Below are 5987 nucleotides of genomic sequence, written 5' to 3'. Positions count from 1 at the left end.
GGGGCTCAGAGGCTTCATGGATGTCAGGGAAAGGCCACAGGGATGCCACTGAGTTCATGGGCAGCGCCATGGCAACCCCCTTTTCTGAATTACTCTCAAGGCAAGCCCCTGCATAGTTAGAATTGAATGCATTTACCTGTTTTTGCTAACTCAAAAATGTGCAATATACTTCATCTATTCAGTATTTTTTAATATATATAATATAGACTAGTATAAACAAGAATGCTCTAGATCAGGCAAGTACTAAAATTGCTACAAGTTCATAGATCTTTTTTGCCCATTTAAGCATTAGATTGGCAGTACAGGCCTTCTCTGAGTTCAGTGGAACCTTCTCCCAGGTCAAGTGTCAATCATATACTCACTTACCTGAAAGTAAATCCCATTGAACTATTTTAAACAGAAGTTATGGCTTTGGGACAGACTGAGGTTAGGAAGGAGCTGTTTCTTTTGGTGTGAAAGGACCTTGGCTTCTTGTAAGCAGCTCAGATAACTTTATTTTATGGAACGGCATAGAAATGTTGTGAATGATTAACTTGACACAAGTTAAGCACAACAACTCAAATAGGTTATATGTCAATTAGCACAGAAGCTAATTCATGCACAGCTATTAATTATTGTAAAATCCCACATATACTACACACTTGGGGAGAGAAAGACCCACCTCAGCCGTGTTCAACATGAAGTTTGAATCAAGTTGCCACTTTCTTTCCTGAAGGAGGTCCATTGCCTTTTACCAACAGCATAGTATGCTGAAATCATACGGCTATGCTATATCCATCACTGCATCTTGAAGCTGACAGAAGAGTTCCCTGTCTGTCGCACACCTGTTGAAGGCAGAGCCCCTGTCAAACCCTCCACATGAACCACAAGCACCCTCATTTCCCATAACTGGGTCTTGCTATGCCAGGTTCAGTCCCACATAAGGAACACAGAGAAGCCTGGCTCTTGTTGTGAACAGCCTACGTAGTAGCCTTCAAGGCCTTCTCAGCCACCTGCCTGCCTCAGTTACTGACTCCAGCATTTCTCCTCCCTCACAAGCAGCTGCATGTTTGTAAGTTTGAGTTTAGTCTATGAAATTGTTTTATTTAAACTACAACCACCCAGAAATTCCTGTGTAATTGCCGCACTGTACCACTGGAAAAAAAAATAAAGTCCCTTCTAAGGGTAAACTGAGAGAGCACCTGCTAGTGCATTGTCTGTCTCTGTGTCTTCACTGTACACACAATCCTGCTAGGGGCTGTCTTTTTCCAACTAATGCCAGGGCTGTGAATAATGTTGGTCCATTTTTATACAATATAGATATAATTTGGAAAGCGGCCTGAGATAGGAAGGGGGACACAACTATGCCATGATTTTATACCTGCTTTAAAACCAATTTAAGCCCTCCGCTTTGGAACTGGGAGGAAACCCTGTCAATTAAGCCTAATATGAGGCCAGTATAATATGTTAGAGTAGACATGTCTTGTTTTCTTTTCCACCTTCCACTCCCCACCGTCAAGGCCCTACATAAAATTCCTGTTTCAGCCTGGGGAAGAGGTCCTGTTGCACAATCTTGCATTCTTCAAGCAAGAAACCTAACTTACTGATGTCCTCAAGATGCACAACATGGCCACCTAGAGACTACACACATGCTCATTTATGGCATGTTTGGGGAACCTATGGCCTTCTGGCAGTAGTTACTAGATCAGGAAGCCCAACCAGTCAACTAATAGCAGCAACCAGAATCTTGTCATTTTGTGCTTTACAATTTACAACAGCTTTCTTGCCTCCATATTTGTATACTAGCTTGTGGCAAGAGGAACAAGGAGATGCAATTTCATGTCCCACCACATACCCTCCCCAGAAATGTATCCTTAGCAGAACCTCTGCTAGGGAATTCTGTTACAATTTGCAGAAGAAAATGGTTTTCCAGATTAGAGATGACAGGAAAGTGGAACAAGCTATCATGGTAAAGCTGAGGTCAAAAACACACAAGCATTTTGAAGCACTTTAATGATCACTTGGGAATCATACCCAACTTCAGTTAATGCACATATAAAGTTATGCTTTGTTTTAAATACCACCACGCCAGCAAATGCAGAAAACATTACTCCAGTTAAGTTCCCCAAATGCTCGTCCATGCAGCCCTGTGACTACTCAACTGCAATGCCACCATGGGATTAGAAAATATGATGAAAGGTAGGCATGACAGAGTCATAAAATACATTGCATGGGGGAAAATGAAGATTTTTCTTTCACTCATAACACTAGAACATGGAGTCATGCAATTTGACTCATAACACACAAAATAAAAAATATTTCACAAGCATGCAATTAATTTATGGAATTTGCTGGCACAATAATTGGATGGTCACTGTCTTAGGCAGCTTTCAAAGGGGATTTAGCCAATTCGTGAATGATAAATCTACCAACAACTATTAGCCATTGTACCTTTTGGAACCACAGAAGCAACATGCCTCTGACGATCAGTAACAGAGGGACAAACACCGAAGAAGGGCTGCTATCTTTAGTTTCTGCCATGCCTGTGGAATTCTTTGAAGCATCTCTTGGGCCATTGGACGAAACATAATACTGGACTAATGGGCCTCATCTGATTCAGCAAGGCTTTTTGATGTTCTCAATGGTGACAAAAGAGACATTTCAATGCAAGTAGGCAAGCTTAAAATATGAAAAGGTTATTCCCAAATATGTACAACTGTATGGGGGGAATGGAGGGCTGGAAGGTTATATATTTCAAGGCAGAATACATCTGTTCTCAGGTGACGCAGGAAATAGAAGATGGTATAAATGCAACTGTAAATCCACCTTCATACCTGGTCCTTAACTGATTTTCAAAAGGTGGTACAGGTGCATTTAAAACTACAGTGGTACCTCGGGTTACATATGCTTCAGGTTACACACTCCACTAACCCAGAAATAGTGCATCAGGTTAAGAACTTTGCTTCAGGATAAGAACAGAAATCGGGCTCCGGCGGCGCAGCAGCAACAATAGGTGCTTCAGGTTAAGAACAGTTTCAGGTTAAGAACGGACCTCCAGAACGAATTAAGTACTTAACCCGAGGTACCACTGTATTCTATATAACAGGAGGCTCAAAAGCCCTCTGAACAATACATGTCACATCCCAACCAATTATACAAGTGTTGCCAGACCTGTCATGTCATCCAGCTGCATACAGTTGTGTAAGCTAGTAAATATTTTATATATCTCTACAAAGCTAAGTTAATCTCTTTGTTCTGCACAAAACAGAAGGCTGGAAATAATCCATTCACAGTGTCAAATATCACCAGAAAAGTTTTCTTTTCCAGGTTTCACAACCAAAATGACAAGTTTAAGACCTTTATGCAATGTGTGACAGCCTGCAGTTGCATTTAATGAAGCACAAATGGTGTTGAATTTTTAATTCCCACAGAAATGTCTTCACCAGCTTCAACCCACCAAATTGTTTTGCCTTTGTTTCTAGATACCATATTATTTCTGTTTAGCAAAGCCCAACAAGGGAGTCTTATTACAGAAATTGTACAATGAGTTATTCTGTGAGAAACCCTGCTATGTCAAACTGTAGATTTTCCTAAGATTTGTACATTGTTGTTATTAGATATGACACAGATGGGATGTGAACTTACTGTTTCCATGCTTTGAAAATAAGCAACAGCGCCAGCAGTCCCTGGATTCATTTACAACTTGAGGTGCTGCTCCACTGGGGAAATTGCAGCGAAAAAGAAAGCACCAAAATACACTCAGTTAAAAGCCCCCAGAGCCATTCTCAAATCTGAAGGGAAATGTGCCGAAAACTGGCTTAGGCAAATCTGGGAGGTTGGGTGTGGAAATGTCTTCATGTGGGGTTAAAGAAGACGACGAAAGAAGGATGATAAATAACTGCATTTCCTCAATAACATATATTTTATATTGTTTTGTTGTTCAACATGCAGCTTGCCTGACCCAAGGAATGCTTAGTCAGAAGTTAGAAACACAGCATTCAAGGGGTCCAATCTGAAACATTACCTAGGAAGTAAATCTCATTACACTGGATTCAACTAAATTGTCATATGCATTGAACGAGGTCACCTTGTACAACAGGCCTTTCCCCTCCTCCCCAACACCTCCAAGACAGATTTGGGGAAGTCTCATTGCAGGAAAACCGTGTTCTATACACAGATACCCCACCTAGCACTGAATTCCACTCACTGTATTTAGTGGTACTTCTAACCAAGCATGCTTAGAATTGCACAGATGCAATCCTAAGCATACTTACCCAAATAGAAACAAATACCACCATGGATTTGTATCCAATTCTACTTTGAATAAGAACCACTGGAATTAATGCACTTAAACTGTCAAATCTGTTAATTTCAAGGAGTCTGCTCTAACATTAGACGCAACCCATGAACTATTTCCAAATAACCATGCTTAGGATGCAATGGTCCAATTCTGTGCACACTTAATTTGCAATACATCCTATTTTATTAATTCTGAGATTGTAACTTCAAAAAATAATAGTCCCCTCAAGCAACAGTAGACACTGGATTCAAGACAGGACATTATTCCTACACTTTTTAATAGCTCTGTAGAAATGGCAATCATTGCAGGTTTTCTAACTCATCCCCTCTTCAGCCCATTTTCGATTATCACTTCCATATAAGAATTGCATCCTTTAGGCAAAACTGCATATAAGCTTCATCTCATATTGAATATAGCAGCCCGTAATGGTCCGTGACTCCACCCATCCAGGACTATGGATGTCCGGCCACTCGCTCTGAAGAAGCTTGGTGTGGCAGGAGGAGCGTCTGAATTCCCTGGCAGGTAAGGAAATAAATAGCCTGTAGCCAGAAGCAACCTCGTGTGTATAATGGGCATCATGTCATCAAATATTATGACTTTTGTAACATTTCCCCAATCCTTGTAAAAAATCCTTGTACAAAAAGTTCATATTAATACATAGATAGATAGATGATAGATAGATATGCCTGTTGTCTTTGTTCATGGAGTCTGGTCCATGGGGTCACAAAGAGTCGGACATGACTAAACAACTATATACAGTATATATATATATACCAGCCTGAAGATGACGAGTGAGACCTCGTCGAAACGTCGCTTAGACACCCCAACTTTTACACGGGAAGACACCCGAGGACACCAAAACCTGCATATATATATATATATATATATATAATCTATTATACCGACACCAACACAGACAACACTCACAAAACAAACACAACAAGATACTACAACTACAAATGCAAAGCAGACGTTACAGATACTGTACATCCCTAATTCTTATTCATTTCTATTTGACTTCCTTCATCCTCAACCCAGGACAGGTCCGGGTGTATACTTAGTAAACTGTTTCTTTCTCAATTCCTCTTCTCTATTTTGCTCTTTATCTTACATTCTTACACCATAATTTGTTTTGCGGAAATTAGTCAAGACAAGTCCAGGTATTAATCTGAATGCAGTTTTTTCAGATACTCACTATATTTTCCCCATTCCTCTTGAAATTTATGTTTGGATTGATCTCTAATTGCCTCTGTCAATTTAGATTATTACGTATATTTTTAATACCCCGCCTTTCGCCCTGACGGGACTCAAGACCATAGGCGTAGCCAAGGGGGGGGGCAGGGGGCAAATAACTCAATAAAAATACTCAGTTGAGGCTCTTCCCACCCCCCAACATAAATCCTGGCTACGTCCATGTTCAAGGCAGCTTTTTCTAGAACCAAATGTAATAAAAAGTCCGATTACAGATGCCCTATCCCTTTCTAATTCTAAGAGCGCCGCCCCGATGCAGGACGGCTTTGCCTTTTGCAGCACCCATTTCCCCTTTAGCCACGCGCTCCGGGAGGGGCGCGAGCACTTATTAGCCCCGCCCCTCAAAAGGGGCAGCCGCAGTGTCGGAAGCTTTAAAAAAATCGGGGGAGGGGGGCTTTTTCCATGTTTTGCTCCCGCGCCTTAATTAAAAACGTCATTTCCGTTCCCTTCCGGAAAT

Source organism: Podarcis melisellensis (genome assembly GCF_964234715.1).
Source record: "Podarcis melisellensis genome assembly, chromosome: 2".
In the NCBI taxonomy this organism is placed as follows: Eukaryota; Metazoa; Chordata; class Lepidosauria; order Squamata; family Lacertidae; genus Podarcis; species Podarcis melisellensis.
Note: the sequence above shows the minus strand (reverse complement) of the source record.